This window comes from Penaeus japonicus, unplaced genomic scaffold, assembly GCF_977035675.1.
Source record: "Penaeus japonicus unplaced genomic scaffold, GWHDUDI00000001_assembly GWHDUDI00000006, whole genome shotgun sequence".
Classification (NCBI taxonomy): Eukaryota; Metazoa; Arthropoda; class Malacostraca; order Decapoda; family Penaeidae; genus Penaeus; species Penaeus japonicus.
The window spans coordinates 4454170-4461669 of record NW_028234408.1 but is presented as its reverse complement, the minus strand read 5'-3'; the positions used below and the strand labels follow the sequence as shown (position 1 = coordinate 4461669).

General features: G+C 29.7%; 1 protein-coding gene across 1 annotated transcript in view; it reads left to right on the top strand.

The window, feature by feature from the left end:
- sigmar (Tumor necrosis factor alpha-induced protein 8-like protein sigmar) overlaps nucleotides 1-2123 on the top strand; it is a gene marked incomplete in the record, with an annotated part of 50372 nt that extends 48249 nt beyond the window's left edge. Inside the window, 1 exon segment of the mRNA XM_043010946.2 lies at nucleotides 1-2123. This exon segment is cut by the window's left edge and continues 1935 nt beyond it.
- Nucleotides 2124-7500: the final 5377 nt, after the last annotated feature.

Here is a 7500-nt window from a genome sequence, read left to right as displayed (position 1 = left end):
AAAATAAAGAAAAGATGCTTTATTTAGTGGACATCACATATATAGATTTTTTGATTGTTTGAAACTAGTTGAAAGTTTTAATGTTCCAATGTTTAATGCGAATTTGTCAAACTTTTTGTAGCTATGAACTAAATTATTTTCATTTGCATTATACATAAGAAGTGAATGTCCTGACAGTGTATATGACATATCTAGTTTTAAAACCTCCAAATTTATGGCAGTATCAATGAGATTTTAAAATTAAGTTCATCCGATACCTCTTTTCGTAACATGTTTTTTCTTTTCTCTTGACATTGCACTGGTGGAGCTCAAAACTTTTTTTTTTTCTTAATATCACTGCCTTTTGCAATCACGATTATATATCTAGGCATTATAGCTCAAGATATGAGAGCCATAATATGCCAACCATGTGATTAATGGTGGAATTCTCATACTGCCGACCAGTTGCCTCTCGCATTCATTAAAACACATTCTCCTTTCTCTCTCTTTCTCCTCAAGAAAAAGAGTCTTCATCTTTGTACTTAGGATTTTAAGCAGATGTATGTTTATTTATCGCTTGACTGTGTCCTCGCTACAGCCTGGTAATACATTCCGTATAAGGAAATGCATTGTGAGTACATGTGACTTTTTCAGATTTTGTATGACTTGCTTATTAATGTTTAGATATTTGATAAAAGGCAAATGATGAATTTCCATAGCACGAGTGATATAGTAAAGGAAATTGGTAAATGAAGATATGGTTTGAATTTTATGTTTGAAAAAATAATATAAATGGTATATATACTTTTGTGTGTATGTTTGTCTGAATATATATATTTTTTTGTGGTTGAGCGCACGCACACACACACACACACACACACACACACACACACACACACACACACACACACACACACACACACACACACACACACACACACACACACACACACACACACACACACACACACACACACACACACACATATCTATACATACTAAAGATGTTATCTTAGTGGCAAATTGATAGAAAATATAAGAAACTATTGTAAAATGAGGGAAATTTATACGAGTAGCAATACTAATATTATCCAAATTTCACCGAGATATGTCCTGTATGTATAAAATCAAAGTATCCTCGAACATGCAATCAAAATTTTATACAATATCATAAAACAAAAAATCATATAGATGATAAAAGAACTTATTTTCCTTTTTAAACATAGTTGATAAAAGGGAATAAAAATAATATCACACTACAGTACACGGTAAATGTATGGAAAAAAAAAAAAAAGTAAATGGAAAGCACTACTGCACTTACAGAGAAAATACTAAAACTATGACATTTTGAGTCGAACTAAACTCCTCTTCAGACAGTAAGAGCAAAATGTCCACTCGTAATTCGCATTAAACAATACGAGTTTCGCATTTCAGATATCATTCAGTCGGTGTTTCATTTTGGGATTAAGTTTCACGGTATGTTGAAAAATTGATGACGTGCAGGTTAGGAGCGTATTCGCCTGCATATATTACTGCTTTGATTTTGTACTTGTTTTGCAACTCACTTCCCGTGAAAACAAAATGTTAATAGTGTATATAAGCACAAATCACTCAAAGGAAACCAGTATTTTAGTGTTTTTTTTTTTTTTTTTTTTTCTTGATTACTTATTTATGTTCTTGTACATGTTTATTATTTTGATTTTATTATTATTGTTATTATTATTATTATTGTTATTATCATCATTATTATTGTTATCATTATTATTACTGTTGTCATTATTATTATAATTATTATTATTATTATTATTATCATCATTACTATTATTTTGATTTATATTTTTATCATCATTTTTATTATTATCATCATCATTATTATCATTATTATTATTATCATAGTTATCTTAGGAATGAATGTGTTGTAAAAAGCTGTATTGTAACTAGAGCATGAATATATATATATTTTCACTCTGTGCTATAAAACTTTATTAGTGCTAATATATATGCTGTGCTATTTTTTTTTCAGATTTTTTCTTGTGTTTCTCTCTTTTCTTTTATATACTGTAGTATGTGTTTATATTCTGCATGGACCTGTCATGCAGCATAATATACGTTTTTGCAATAAACCTGTACGAAAAGTTATCAAAGTGGTTTGCCATCCAATAACCCATTTACTAAATTGATACAAAGACACAATCACAAATGTTAGCATAATTTTCAAAATATAAACAAACAAAAGGTATGCCTTTGTTTTAATCAAATGTATAAATAAACCCAATGCAACAATTTCAGAAGATGAAATGTGTGAGGCATTCATGATGTAATCAGATTATTCTCCATGGTTCCAGTAAATTATTCCATATTGACATATGTAATGGTTCCTTTTGTATTTTCATTTTTATTTATTTTTTATTCTTGATTTCACTTTTTGTAAGTATTCCTTACATTTGATTTAAGTCTTATGATATATTTCAGGTATGTAAACCCTAATAGAACTAATAAATGGGTTTCAAAAGTAACTTGTCCATATTCATGATTGTGATTATTATTATGATTAAGTATAGTTTTAATTATGTGTTCTGAGGTTAATCATTGTAACAATACTAAAAAAAATCTTAAAGCAAAGAATGAGATATTGTTATCAATACAATTTGCTTAAAATCTTAAAAAAAAAACTTTATATATGAGTATGTCTGCCGCATCAAGGTCTGATTTTAAGTAATACATGTTTTGAATATATGATGTATCTAGAAGAACAACTACCAATAGCATTCATCAAAAGGTTTCTCAATTTTCCCTTGCTCCCTATGGACATCAAGAAGCACCAAAAATAGATTTTATTTCTTTACAACTAGAGGACCTTTTTGTGTCATGCATTAAATTTCATAGCATTACAATTTTATAACTTACGGTAAATATAATCGTACTATTGCCGTGCCCTGCTATTGACCTCAAAAATGCAAATTATATGGTGTGTGTGAGTTTCACTGTTTGGTTCTTGTTCTACCAATAATGTTTGCTATGGAACCATACATCTGGTATCAAGACAGAAGATTTATCATTAGATTATTGGACTTTCAACCAATACCACTCAGGTACAATAGCTAAGAAAGGGCTTTAGATGTAGCGTTCGGCCATTTGGTTTTCCTGACAACCATAACCAAAGACTGAGGGAATTTTATATACTGTATATTGTAGATAAAGTTTGAAGTAACTGAGAATGTTTCTTTCAGCATGAATGGATAATCAAAATCATATCTGATGATTTTAAGCATATGTATATTTTTTAATACATTTAAATACTACATTAATGGGGTTAAGTAAACGAAGATATGTATATTTTCTAATACATTTGATTACTGCATTAATAGGATTAAGCCAATGAAGTCTGAAATGTAAAAATGCTGTGAATGAATATAAATATAGAAATGATATGTATGAAAAAAAAAAAAATTATCAAAGAATTACAGAAAATGAGTCGGAAAAAAATGTGTCAGATATAGATTGAAACTTATAGGATGGGATAAAAGAAGAGAAGAAAAAAAAATCCTGAACTAATGTTGTTTGACTAAAATGGTTATCCCATTAAAAAAATATAGAAAACAGAATGATATATCTCCATTGGCCTGTCACTCATCAAAGCTATCTGTTAATGTACAAGTTAATTCCAATCATTGCATTACATATTTGTAGACAGGAAAGAATATGCAATTTTGAGTAGCAAATCTAATGCAGTAATTTTTAGAATACTTAAGACACGAGATGGATTGTAAAATTTGAGTGTTTGAGAGGTAGATGAGCTGAGCAGACAGAGGAAGAAAAGAGGCAAGATAAGAACATGGTTGAAAGCTTATGAAACTATGAGTCCTTTAAATATATATATATTTTTTTTTATAGCAGTTACTTTGTTTCCATATGGGAAATCCAACTATCAATAGATATCAAGTAAATCACCAATAAGGAGTACAAGAGGAGAGAATAATTGTCAAGAAAAAACAATAACTATAGCATGACATTCTAACTATGTTAATATACTTCCACCTGAACTCTGCCATCTCCAACTCATACCCTGAGCAATTTTCAAAATCCACCTCTCACCCAATACATTTGTGCACTGTAAATAGTTCACTCAAGATCTGATATAACTCATGGATCACCTGGCATTGTGTCTATTGTCAATGTCTAGAGTATAAGTGTTAAGACTATATGTTAATCCTTTCGGAAGCCATGCAGTGGGGTGTCCTTTAAGAAAGTATTGTGGATTTCACTTTCTTTATCCTGAATATAACAACAGCTTTAGTATTGAAAGACCTACAGAGGTATATACTAGAAAACACAGTATATTTGACAGCTGTGGTAGCAATTAGCATGATTTAGATTATATTCTATGACAATTTAGACATACAAATACAAAACAAGTAAAAGCAAGGAATAGCAAATAGAAAATTGAAGTCGGTCAATTGAAAAGAAAATACGTGTGTTACATATCGGGGTCTGGGATTAGAACTTAGCTGGCTTGACTTTAGAATATACAAGATCTTCAGTCTATTCTTAAATACAGCAAGTCATCTGCTATCTCATCACCCACATAAGCATGCCACTTGCTCCTTTCTAACCTACATAAACCAGTCACTTGCCAGTCATCATGTAAATTCGGCACGTTCAAATGGCATTAGCCGTATACCTAAACATTTTATTCTAGTGGCCTGAACACTTTTCTTTTCATAGAAGACAAAATTCATTGCGTCAATGATAATGCCACCTCAAAATGTAAGTGATAAATGTGAAAAGAATTATACAGATATTAGTGTCGGTCAGTACGCAGTAGGAAAAGTCAAATGTTGGAATAATAAGTATAGTTATCAATATGCAAGTTAATCATCTATCTTAATCAACCTAGCTAATGAACATTTTCTTTATTAGAGGCAGACAACCATTATATTTAGCAATGTAACAATCATAATGCAGCATATTCAAAACCTTATCATAAATGTATCTATATGAATAATATTTTCTCTGTAAGCTATAAAGACATATTGCAAAAACAGTTTTGATGTTACAGGTTCTCCTGATTAACTTAAAGTTTATTCTAGCAAATCTATTACCCTGGATCTTAGATTTAAGATAACTATTTTAGTAAATTAAGCAGATTCCAGATAATGACTATTCTAGGAAACCAGTTACACTAGTTCTCAAATATAAAGTATATAACCATTCTAGCTGATCTAAGACACTGGTTCTCAAATCTATGATTATGAATCAGTGATAATTACAAACATGTGTAAGTGTGAGCATTGTCTCTGGGTATGTAATGGCATCCATTAGATTATAATTGTAGTTATTATCATTTTTTATATCCTAATTAGGTAGTTGAGCTTTATCATGCTACTGTGCCAACAATACTTCAACCTCTTTTTTTTTACTAGTTTATTATAGGAGAATTATCATAATGTCTATAAAAGAAGAAATTTAAAACCAAGGCCATGGTTTTGCAGATCACCCTAACTTAACTTATTTTTTCTACCTGCACATTACTAAGAATTAATAACAAGGAACTTGAGTACAAATGCTTTTATGAATGAATGGTATTTTTGAGAAAGGTATATTTAATGGGTCCAGACCATTTATGATTATTGACATTATTATAATCACTATTTTTATTTTTATTAGTATCACTATAACATCACTATCATTAGCATAATAATCACTGTCATTTTAACTATAACTACAGTTTTATTACTACCACTATAATATTTGTTGTTATTTACTATGATAATGAGAAAGGCAAAAACATTATCATCATTATTGTCATGATCAGTATCATCATTAATATTATCATTGTTGCAATTAATACTACTATCATTTATGTATCCGTGGGCAATACTATGATTTGAATAAAAACCTAAGAGTGCCACAAGAGACTAAAAAAATCTACGGATACAACACGCCAACATATAATTACTCAAAGAAGTTTCATGTATCAAAGCTTACCCATACCTGTGTAGTTAGCCAGGGTGACAAATAAAGAACTAAACTAAGATTTTTAAAATTACAAAAATGCTTTGTGTTACATGAACATCATGCACTGTATATCACCACTGTAACACTGTATTCGTTTTTTATTTTTCTTACACCAGTTGCTCTCAGGTTTTTTGGCGAGGTTTTTATTTGTCATCTAGGCATGTATAGTCCACATTTATTTTCTTTTGAGTAACAGGAAATTCTAATGTGGTTGAGATGAGTACTTTCAATGAAAAAAAAGAAGTTTGGAGGCATTGGAATCAGTGGGAAAACATTCGCAAAAAATATTCATCGCTCGTTATGTTCAAATGCAGTGACTGAACCATCATTTTATTGAACCTTTCTTTTTTTATTGATTGTAGATTCAATATAAACAGAAATATTACTGATCATAAATGCTTTTTACCAAATGAGTCGTAATATATTTAGTAGAAAATATTGGAAAAAATGTCCTTAATTTGTTTTTATTTTAAGAGGACCTATTTAATTACGTAAAGGCATATCCAAAGACTGATTATATATCAAACAACATTATAGTATTTCTAAATGAACCACTTTCTTATACTGTGACTTAATTCATCTATTTCCAGTTGTTATCGTACAAAGAAACAATAGAAATACAATCTAAAATTCTAACTGTGAGATCTCCAGCACTTAAGGATGAAAAGGTAATAAGTAGCAATAACACTTCATTAAAAATCGAAAAAAATAGAAGAGGTTCCCTTGTGATGATTGAACATCTTTTCCCTACAAGACCGGAGACATTTTTGAACAGGAATTGTTGTTAAATAACATCTGAATGGCTACAAGACGTGAGCCATCAAGCTATACATTGCTTATAAATATGCTTGTCATATGTCTCATATTTCTGAAAAACTAAAAAACTGAAAAAAAGTACAAATTACGTAATGAGAAGAGCCTTTGGAAGAACAAGACGAAGAACAAGAACAAGAAGAAAGAAGGAAAACGTGAACAAAATACACGATGTGATTAACAGAAGAAAAGCAACAAAAAAAGATGATAAGAATGTGAAGATGAGGAAGAAGACAAGGACAACAACAAAAGGAAAGCGAAAAGAAGAAATTAGTTATTTGGATCTGAAAGTCTATGTACTGTATATATATTTTTTTTCTTTTTCTTTTTTTTTCTTTCTTTTTCTTTTTTTCTTTTTCTTTCTTTTTTTTCTTTTTTTCATCTTTTTTTCATCTCTTTTTTTATTTTATTATCATTATTATTATTATTTTTTTTTATAATTTCCGGTCTTGTATTCATATAATGACCCCCCCAATGAGAGCATTTCGTAAAAAAAGATTATGTAAAAATCGAAAAAAATAGAATGAAATCTTGACCGCTAATCCGAAAACTTGTATTCTCAAGTGAACCCAAATGAAGTCCCAATTAACCTAAATGAAGTCTCAAATGAACCCAAACGAAGTCCCAATTGAAGTCACTAAACATTGGAATATTTAGTGACGAGGTTTCTTTCATATATTTATTAATTCT